Genomic DNA, 11853 nt, shown 5'->3' with positions numbered 1-11853 from the left:
TGTCAAGTTCACTCGACACCTACTACCTGTCACTTAGCATCCTTTGCATGCTAAGAAAACTGTCACTTGACACTTTCTTGTGCCGAGCAAAATTTTTGGAGTGTGTGATTTATTTTTCACAAAAGCTACCAATTTGGCAAATGTAGGTCTTCAACAGAACCCTCAAGAAATAAAAATATTCAAATACTAAAGACATATATTGGAAAGAGCGATTACTAAATGCATCTATAATTTTCATTTGCCTTATCTAAAAGATTTGAAAAAGTGTTAATTTATGGTTTTGAAAACATTGCTTGTGCATGATTCCTTCAACTGAAATTAGTTTATCCTGTAGTTTATATTCTTAAAGAAGAAATGGCTTGATTAAATAGAAATACTTCAATTTTTAACAAACAAGAAACCATTGCACAGTCATCTTCTTTTTATCATTAATTTCATGATCTCGATCTACTATATTTGTTAGATCATAATACCTGAAAGCACTTTTCCCAAAATTTAGTAATTTCAAACAGATGTTTCTCAATTTTATTTTCTCTTTCATGGATATTGATAGAAGTTCACATATGATTTTGTTCTCACAAGTAATCTCAGAATGTAGATATATTTTAGTTTTTTAGGTAATCTTTTTTTTTTTAGCAAAAGGCGATGAGGCCTATATAAATTGATAATAATATAAAGAGTTTTTACATCATGCCAATAAGAAACTATAGATATTAGTAGAGCTTGTAGTTTTGAAATGTCTAAAAAAATTGCAGTATTCTAGGAGAATAAATGAAGATGACAACCACCATAGCATACAATGAGGATACAAAATAAGACCAAAGATATACAGCTGATACTGCTAATAATCAGCTAAGAGACCATAGCTCGTAAGACTAAAATGTTTAAGCTCCATAATATCCAATTGTTGATCCATTACATCTTGGAAATGAGGCTAGTTTCCATGGCCATGACCATAGGAAGCAGAAGTTGTTTAAGTAATCTTACAAAAGCTAATTTATAGGGTCCAACATTGGATAATAAATCTCACTACAAAATTTATTCAGGATTATACCTGCAATAACTATAGCTAGAACAACAACTATGGCCACTGGTCTAATATGTTTGGAACTTTACAAACTTATTTTAGGCAATAAGGTTCAATTATTTTGCAACACTTGCAAACTTGGCACTTCCACTTTTCTCAATGGTAGAGATTGTGCCCCTAAGATAATAAAACATGGACACTCGAGTTGATCTATTTTCCATTGATGGTTCATCTCTAGCAATCTCTCTTTGTAATAAATGTTTCAATATTTGAGAGAGCTTATCAAATCAAAAGCCACAATTGTAATTCTTTATAGTCCATGATGGAATTGGCAAGTCATAGATTTCAATAAAAGGCATTTTTCTAGCCCACTCTTCTTTAAGCTTTATGTAGTTTCATCAAGTTCTACACTTTTTTCTTCTAGCCCAAAACCACCCTACTTGTACGTGGTAGGAACTATGCTGCCCTACAGCTCTTGTTTATTTTGTTTCACTTACTAATTGTTTTTTTGAATAAGTTAAAACCTATTATGATTTAATTCTTTTAAAAGAACTAGGATTTTCTATTTAGTTGAATTTCTTATACATTTAATCAATTCTAATTATGTCAATCCATGTGGGGTTACAAGTTAAACATCCAAATTTATGTGATGGAGAGATACGTATGCTTTTTAATTACATTGATATGTTGTTGGGTGATGGTCAATTGCAATTTTGTGTGCTTAAGCAAGGAAAGAGATGCCCTCATTGCTTTCAAGGATGAGTTGTATCCTTCAGTTAGATTTAGCTCATGGAATGGGCTTAACTGTTGTGAGTGGCGTGGCGTTGAATGTAGTAGACAGAAATCCCATGTCATCTTACTTCATCTTTCTCAATTCTCAATAAATCCTTATGAAGATTATTAGAGAATTAGCATACTTTCTCTAGCACTATTCAAATTGAAGCACATGGAGCATTTGGATCTAAGCAGAAATTTCTTAGGTGGTCTTGTATTGGTAGGTAAAGACACTTCTCATTTGCATCACTTTTTTAACAATATTAGTTTTCAACAATGCATTTGGTGTATTTTTAATGTGTTCAATTTCAATTGTATCAAGCTTTAATTTTCGAATCAATATTTTGAATCACATTCTATTATCTATCTCCAAAATAAAGAATAGAGAAACACAGTTTTAAAAGTTCAAGAAGAACATTACTAATTACAGATCAAGCTAAGAAATCGATACTTTCATGATTTTTCTTCTGTCCTTATTTTTTATACTTTGTGGTATTTTAATTTTTTCTCCTCATAGCCATTTTCCTTCCTCTTTATTTTCCCCTTCTCCTCCCTCCTTGATTAGCATGTACCCTAATCTTCTTCTTCCCAATTGTTTTTGCTCTTTTTACCCTAGCTTGACCTGCAACTATTTACTTTTCTTCATGATCTATTTTATAGTGCTTCTTTAATCATAGAGAATGATCCTACATGTTGATTCAAAACCATATTTATTTTATTTTCAAACTTACATTTAATGTGATGCAATGTGTTTTAATTAGTCTTGCATGTCTTGAACATTCAGAGCTCTTTGAACTTCCCAGACTTAGGCATCTTGATCTCAATGACAATTATTTTGAAGGACAAATTTTGAAGCATATTTCCTCCCTTCACAACTTGACTTAATTCAAATTGTCCTATGCTAGTGATGGTTTGGATGGTAGTATTCAATGGCATCTAGGAAATCATTCCTAACTAGAAACTATAGATCTTTCTAGTAGGTATTACTTCAAGGACCATGTTTTCGATTCTAGTTAATATTGTGGTACTATGAATAGTTCCAATTTGGAGCCAATAGAGAATGTGCAAGGGTTAAAGAATTTTTTACTTCAAGAGGTCAAGCTGCATATGACAGGGGAGCAATTGGAAGCTCCACTTTCTGTGCTCCATAATCTGCCTATCAGGCCATGTCCCTAGTGCTCTACAAACCTCACCTCCCTCTCACATCTCCATCTCGGTTGGAATAACTTTACTTCCATGTTTCCAATAGTGTTAGGAAATTTGACTGCTCTTGTTTTCATTTAGTTTGACCACTGCCACATGGCAGGGCCATTCCCTCAAAGTCTTTCCCATTTGCCTCGTCTCAAAGAGCTCATGTTGGTCGGCAAAAAAAATATAACTTGAGACATAAGACAAATATTGTCATGTTAGCTTGCCATGTGATATTGCAAGATAGTGTTAGTTTTTCTTCCCAACATGAAGCTAGTCAAGGTGGTGTAGTCACTCTCCTCTCCCCTTGGCTTTCTCCTTTTGTTATTTCTCATGGTTCTGACCCCATGCAGAGAGTAGTTTGGATTTTTTTGTCTTTTCAAAATCATTCTTTTGGCATTTTCAATATCTATGCTTCTAATGATGCAATTGAGTGCTCACACTTGTGGAGGTAGCAAGTTGATTCTTTGCCACCTACCAACTGGTTATTCTGTGAGGATTTTAATATGGTTGAGTTGGTTGTTGATAAAGTAGGCCTTCAGCCTTTTCGATGGTCAGCTGGTGAGCAAGAAGTCTAGTTCTACATGTGAAACAAGTTGACTCTTTTTTATGCCAACGTTCATCACCACCAAACTGATGGTGTTTGATACACATGGTCAAATTTTTGAGAAGTATCTAACAGGGTCCTTAAAAGATTGGACCATGCTATGATTTTTGCTTAGTCATTTTTTTCTTTTTCTCACACGAGTTTGCTACCTATCACTTCACTCCCTGATGTGACACTTTCAAACCATTTTCCCATCCACTTCTCTATTACCTAGCATTCTTCCCCTCCTCATAATTGTAAAACTCAATTTTACCTTAATACTTCTGTGTTTTTCTATCCACCCACCACAGCCCATATTTTACAAACTTGGAACCTTGAACCTAGGCCCTACTAATCCTTTGGGTGGATCTAGTGGTGGAATGATGTCATCACCCATACTGCAAGGTTTCTTCACATTTATGGGAGGCAATTGGCTACATACCACAAGAGATCCTATGAGGCCACTATCAAAGATCTCTGTACAACCATTGAAGCTCTTCCCATGAATTTGTTTTAGGTTCGGCTTGCCAACCTTTGCCATCAGAAACAAGTTGCAAACAATTATGCTACACGAGGAGCTCAACTCAAAGCCTTCCTTCACTAGCTGGAGGTTGGTGATTAATCTTCCAAGGGATTTTTTAATGTATTGAGGGCATACCACTCTGTGGTGGGGATCTAGTACATTCGGGAGGGTCAGCATACTATCTATGACCTTCTTGATATTCTTCAAGCCTTTGTCTGCCACTATGAAAATGTTTTCATAGCCTAGGGTCCCTTCACGGCTAGGGACCAAGCCGTGTAGGCTTGTTTGGTTATTATGCCTAAGAAACTCACTCCAGAACAATATGCATTATGTAAGCAGAAGCTCACTCTGGAGGACCTCAAGGAAGTTGTCTTCTCCATGGCAGATGATAAGGCCCTTGGTTGTGATGGCTTCCCTTATGAATTTTTCAAATCATTTTGGGATGAGATTGGTCCAGACCTACATAAGGTTTACATCGAGGCATACAATTCCCATTCTTTGGGTAATCTTATTAACAAAGAGAATATTAAATTCATAGCTAAGATGGGCAACCCTGAAGACATCTGCAACTAGAGGCCCATCATATTATTGAATGTTTCCTACAAGATCATTGCCAAGGCTCTCTTGCTCAAAATCTATCATTTTCTTCCTCAGATCATTCACCTTGAACAAATGGGTTTTATCAAATCTCGTTATATCTTGGATAATATAATTGTTGTGTAGGAAGGGATGGAATGCACTCATCATTCCAAGCAATAGGTCATCATTTTCAAAACTGATTTTGCTAAAGCTTATGACAGGATTGAGTGGCTTTTCATCCTAGCCATGCTTTATAGGTTCTTGGGTTTGGCCTTACCTTTTTGCAGTCAGTCCAAATGCTCTTTGGAGATGCCTCTTCTTGCATCTCCAGTAATGATTGTCAGTCTCAAACATTTGGGTTTTATCATTCAATTCGCCAAGGCTTCTCATTGGCACCCTCTTTATATGTCTTGGCAGCAGAAGATTTTGGGTATTTGCTTGCAAATGCCATGTCCCAAAGAAGGGTTCAAGGTATTCCCCTTCCAGATTCCCCTGACCATCTTGTGAATGGTCATTTTTTACATGACTCTTTCCTCACTCTCATTGAGGATGAAGAGAATGTTGCCTCCGCTTTGCAATGTCTTGACACATTATATCTTGCTTCAAGGTCTACCATTTAGTGGCACAAAATGCTTTATTACAGACAGTCTTACCTTCCTTGTCCTGCTTGGTTGAGCAATACCAATAGAAATAGGTTCAACATGGAAATTTTTTTCATTTTTTGGGTATTCCCTTCACATTCCAAGCCTTAGCTATTGAGCTCTAGAATACAGTTCTTGCTAGAATAGAGAAGAAGCTAGAGTATTGGATCACCAAACCTCTCTCACTTGCAAGGAAATTCCATATTTGTTCCAAAGTGCTAGCTGCCACCCATGTTTATTATTCTTCCTATTGGGCTCCATCAAAGGCCTCATACCTCAAACTTGAATTCTTTTTATGTGACTTCCTTTGGGCATCAAATGCTTCTCACTAGGGCTTTTGTAGAGTTACCTGGGATTTCCACTGTCTTCCCAAGGAGTCTAGTGGCCTTGGCTTCCTGTCCACCTAGAAGAAAGGTACTACTTTATGTGCCAAATGGGTGATTTGAGCTATTTCTAATAATAAAGACTAGAAGATCATGTTAAGACATTTTATTTCTTTAGGTCTTTTGGTTCACTGACCAGCCTGAAAGGGGATTAGGTTTCAAACCCTTCTGATTACCACTGAACCTATTCAAATTTAGGGTACTTTTGTTGCCAAGAGTATTTGGAAAGCCTAGGAAGTAGTTAGGCTCTAGCTTCCTTGGGTTGGCAATGGATTCAAAGATGGGCTTTTCTTGAACCAACATAATCTCTAGTGATCAACTTTATTTGCTATACAAGGTGTTCCCTTGGCTAACGTGCATGGGGCTAGTACTCTGCATTTTTTTTAAAGTGGCATAACGACCCCTAAAGATCTTTTATCCAGAGTTACTATGAGCTAGTGGTCATGGGAGGACATGCAGGTGCAATTCTGGCTCACTTTTCCAGATTGGTAGACTTTTGATCTTCTAGTTTCTCTGGTGCCTTCACATTTGTTACCCATAGTGGGAATTTGGTCTTCTTTCCCTTGGTGGAATATTGGAAGTGGTATCTAGACACTCTGGTAACCAAATATAAAATTAGGCTAGGCTACTGATGGCTAGTTCCTCACCTGCCCATGGTTGATGTTCTCAACCAATAATGGCATTTGCAATCTTTACATTGCACTTGGGGTCATAGGTTCTCCACTATATGGCACACCATTACTAAACCCAAAATTGCATACTTCACCTGGTGTATTCTTTTCTAGGGCTTGCCTTTGGGCTCCTAGCTGCAGCATCTGGGAGTTCCTGACTGCCATTGCCCTTTTTGTGGCTAACCAGAGTCCTTTTTGCACATTTTTTGGTTCTATAGATTGGCTCAGTGTTACTAGTGATGGATCCATGATCTCTTTCACCCCTTCTACCGATAACCTTTTTCTTGGCATATGGTTCTTCTAGGTGATAATACCTTGATTCCCTCCAAATACACCTAGATATGGCATGCTTTTAGATTAGAGATCTTATTTACCATTTGGAAAGATCACAATGTAGTCATTTATGCTTATCACACACTTGACATTAATGTGGCTGTGTACTCTAAAGCATGTATTTATAATAATGTCATGTTGCAAATTCAATTACATATGGATAAAGTGGCTTTGGAGGTGGCACACCTACAAGAGCTTTTGGCTCATTAGGGTAATGCCCCCTATACAGTTGCTCATGTTTCGTTAGATTTGGCCTCTAATGACCGTACCCCTCCTTGTGGTCATCATCGAGGACATAGCAGTTCTGCTCACTAGTCACACATGCCTCGCTCTCAACAGCACCGCTCTCTCAGTGGTGGTGCTTTTGGTTGGGACCGCATTTCTAGAGGTTCTAGTGATCGACATTGCTTGGCCTAGCCTCCTCAAAGGCCTAGTTTGAGGTGGTCGTCAATGGCTCCTCCTACTGCTCCTGCTACTAGTTGGCCCTCTACTCACCTGGATGCCAAGTGGGTGTTTCCCTAGCTAGATTTAGCCATTTCTCCTCCCAGCTTGAGGGAGAGAAAGACAAAGATAATGCTTCTATTGTGGATGATGGTTGGGCTCTCCCTAAGCCATCTTCTCTCTGCACTTTTAGGTGGGGCTCTGATTATAAGGATCCTCCTTCCTCGGCTAGTGTTGTGCTGGAAGCTTGAGAATTTTTATTATTTTCTATTGTTTTCTACATTTTTTTGATGAATAGCTAATTTCTGGGTAGTGGCCGTATGAACTTGTGGGGTGATCCTGTATCTCCCGACCCTTTTTTTGTGAATATGTAACTTTATCATATTTTTTTAATATAAGGAAGAGACTATTCATCAAAAAAATATTGTCATGTGAATTGTGGCCTCTTAATCGCTACAAGGGGCAATGCTATGATATTGAACCCATTCCTGGAGAAGAAACTCAATTTATTGCCTATGTAGCTTACCCTTTAGACCTTTTTGAAGAAGGCTCTATGACTAACCTGTTTACTTCTATTGTAGGTAATGTATTTGGATACAAAGCTTTACAGGCTCTATGTATGAAAGATTTATGAATTCCTCTTGCTTATTCAAAAACTTTTAAAGGCCCACCACATGGTATTCAAGTAGAAAGAGATAAATTAAACAAATATGGTCATCCTTTATTGGGATGTACTATCAAACCAAAATTGGGTCTGTCTACCAAGAATTATGGTAGAGCAGTTTATCAATGTCTCCATGGTGGACTTGATTTTACCAAGGATGATGAAAATGTGAATTCCTAGCCATTTATGCACTAGAGAGATCATTTCTGTTTTTGTGCAAAAATAATTTATAAAGCTCAGGCTGAGATGGGTGAGATTAAGGGACATTACTTAAATGCGATTGCAGGTACATGTGAAGAAATGATTAAAAGAGTAGTATTCGCCAGAGAATTGGGAGTTCCTATCGTCATGCATGCCATCTGACTGGAGGTTTTATGACAAATTTACACATTCGTATTCCAATGTTACTAGAACTTTTCCACCTTGCATTGTGAATCTGTCTGCCCTTCAATACCTTGATCTTGGAGCCAATCATTGAATATACAAATTTTAGCTTCAGTTGGTTTACTTTCAGCCTTGGTTTATTTCAACCTCTCTGATAACGAGCTGACGGGAAATGTGCCTTCTAAGTTGGGTGGGATTCCCTCTTTGGAATTTCTCTATCTAGACAACAATCAGTTTAATGGCACCATTCCCAATTCTCTTGGACATCTTAGTCGAATCTCTAGAATTAATCTCAATGACAACAATTTAGAAGGTTACATTTCTCTTCACTTCTTTGAGAATGCTACCAGGCTAGTTGAGCTCTCACTTTCCTACAATAAATTGGATGTTCATATTGGGCCCAATTGGGTTCCTCCAATGCAATTTGAAGAATTGGGTTTGGGTTCTTGTAATATTGGGGGTGTCATTCCTCCATTCCTCTCAACACAATTTAGCTTGTGGTTCTTGGATCTCTCCAACAATAATTTTTTTGGAAATATTCCAGCTTGGTTTGGGGACCTTCTAACTTTGTCAGTTCTATACCTGTCACATAATAACTTGCAAGGCAAACTCCCTTCCACCTTTGATATAAGTTACTATTCATAGATATATTTGGGCAATAATATGTTGACTAGTTCTCTTCCCATTCCCTCTATGTGTGCATCGCATTTGGACACCTTGGATCTGTCCCGTAATGGATTCAAGAGTTTTATCCCAATGAAGATCAGTTCCCTTGTTCCTCACATTTAGTTCTTGCTATGCCCTTAAAATTATTTAAGAGGTGATATTCCTACCTCCATTAGTCTCTTGCAAATGATAAGGGATTTGGATCTATCAGACAACAACTTTAAGGGCAAAAAAATTAAATCTAGCAAACAATAAATTGACTAGAGAGATTCCATCCAAGATAGGAAGCCTACAACAACTAGAAAAGCTTCATCTCGGTGACAACATGCTCAAGGGAAACTTGCCATCTGATCTCCAAAACTATTGGAAATTGCAAATTTTAGATATGGCCAATAACTCATTGTCTGGGAACATACCTCTTTGGTTAGGACATCTTCTTGAGTTGATGATAATCATTTTGAGGTCCAACAACTTCCAGGCATGGATACCATATTCATTGAGCAATCTTTCAAGTCTCCATGTTTTAGACATCTCCCACAATAATTTGACCAGTGCTATCCCACCAAAGTTGGGCAGATTTACTGCCATTATTGCTAGACAATTAGGAGAATCAAATATATTGAATGGTCAGAAGATTAATGGTCATTCTTACTATTATAAGGAAGAGCTCAATGTGAGCAACAAAAGACTGAACCTCACCTATGGTGATTCTATTCTATTGCTTATAACAGCCATTGATCTCTCCTTCAATCATCTTTCAGGTGACATTCCTTCAAAAATTGGAAACCTCAAGCATTTACATGTCCTGAATTTGTCAGGTAATAGTCTTATAGCAGAGATTCCTAAAAGTTTTGGCTTGCTGGAGTAGTTGGAGTCATTGGATCTTTCAAATAATGAGTTGCATGGAAGAATCCAAGGTGAGATGGTACAACTTTCATTTTTGAGTTTCTTCATTGTGTCCAACAATAATCTCTGTGGAAGAATCCTAATAGGGCATCAATTCTCCACATTCAATTCAAATTACTTTTTAGGGAACCTCGGTTTGTGTGGGTTTCCAGTTGACAAGAGGTCATGTAGTTGTGACCATAACTCATCTGCAAGTATGCCACCAATTCCCCCAAGAAGAAGATGAAGAGGAAGGAGAGATCCCATGGTATTAATATGTAAGTTGGATGACAAGCTTTGGTGGTGGATTATGGGGAGTGTTTGGAGTTCTTTTTTTGGAAAAAGAAATGGCAAATTCTATACATTCGAATCCTAGATAGATATGTAGTAGGTCTTTTTAATATATCGTCCCTCTGAAAGTAATGAATAGTAGTGTAACCTACATACTACCATGGATATTTCATGGCTACTATATAGCATAAATAGCTTGTATCTAAGAAAATAATATACAGTTCATTATAGTGTAAATAGGCAATGCCTCTCATATGACTATGGATGCTACAAAAGAAGATACATTTGCATTTTTTGTAAGTTGATAAGTATAAATTACTCCTATGCATTTGAAATAGTCAATGTCACATAGTTTTTATTACACTTAAAATAGTGAAGTTTGAGTAAGAATTTGAAATTAAATAAGTGTTAGTGTTCTATAATTAGTTTAGTAACTGATAATGGAAAAATGATAGACTAGATGTTATGAACTAATTCATCATTGTTTCAAGGAAGAGTTAGGCACTTAGAATTGTTGCAAGTGATGAGAATTACTAAGTGTGTATAATGAATTATGTTAATGATGATTATATTGATAATCTTGAAGAATAAAATACTATAGTATGAAAACATAATGTTCAACATGTAGTAGATTTGAATAGGTGATACAAGGAAGGACTTGCCAAAAATTGAGGCAAAAGAGGCAATAAAAATAATATAAGGAACTTGTAACCTTCTACCCACTTTCAAATTAAACAAAATTATTTTATTTGACTACTAATTAGTATAAACTATATATTTTGTTTAAGTAGTGTAATAACCCAATATTTTTCTATTAATAAATTCATAGGAATAGAGGACCTAGAACATATTAAGAGCTAAATGTAACCCTTCAATATACTTAATGAACAATATTCACATATTCTCCTTGTTAGCTCAAAAATAATTGATTAACTCTATTGATGAATCTCCTAATTGTAAAACTTATAAAACTTTACACATCATGAGAAGACATAAAGTGTCTCCATCCTCCTTTTAATATGAGAGAATACATTTCCTTTAAAATCTCACATCTCTTCAAGTGTGTGAAAGTACCTCCTAAGCATTATGATGAAAGAATAACTCTTCTATGAGAGTGTGTAGCTCCTCAAAGCATTCTCAAGGTATTCCAATATCCTCCCCTCCAATGTTGTGAAAATAGTCTCTCGTCTACTATACAAAGTAACCTCGATCACTATAGACACATCAAATGTACATGGAAAAGAAAATCCTAATCTCCCTTCGAGAAAGGTTATTCTCATGCAATGCCCTAGACCTCAATGAGAAACTAGCTTAGTATGTAAAATGTTATCTTCTCACCATTTCTTTTGATCTCCAATTTGGTTTTATTTCATATGATTCCCTAGGGTTGCTTAAAAAATGAAATATCATTTGATATATGCATATCCATAATAAAACAAACAAGGTATTGCACTCAAACAAAATTGTACGTCTTATACAAGGTGATTAAATCACTCATAAAATACCTTGTTTATATGTTATTACTCCAATACATATATGAATTAAAGATTTTTTTCCAATCAAATAAATTTAAGCTCATGTAAATCATGAATAATGCTAATGTTTGAAGATTATAGCTTGAAATACTTCTTACCAGCCACCTCTTTGAATGATCTTCAGAACACATTTTTGTGACTATTACATTTGACTTATTACTAATTCTTATGATATAATTACTATAGAAATTAAAAGTAAAATGATAGTTTTACACTTCTCCAAGACATAATAAGTTTTGACATAATTTATTGATTATATAATTAGCTAAATTAACATAGCTA

The 11853-nt window shown here is 36.2% G+C and overlaps 1 pseudogene; it reads left to right on the top strand.

The window, feature by feature from the left end:
- The first annotated feature begins 1676 nt into the window (after positions 1-1676).
- LOC149541516 (uncharacterized) lies at positions 1677-10162 on the top strand (annotated as a pseudogene).
- The last annotated feature ends 1691 nt before the right edge of the window (positions 10163-11853 follow it).

The sequence above is a fragment of the Cupressus sempervirens genome, chromosome 8 (assembly GCF_028749045.1).
Source record: "Cupressus sempervirens isolate cs-2001-9-10 chromosome 8, ASM2874904v1, whole genome shotgun sequence".
Taxonomy (NCBI): Eukaryota; Viridiplantae; Streptophyta; class Pinopsida; order Cupressales; family Cupressaceae; genus Cupressus; species Cupressus sempervirens.
This window is presented reverse-complemented; position numbering and strand designations above follow the sequence as displayed.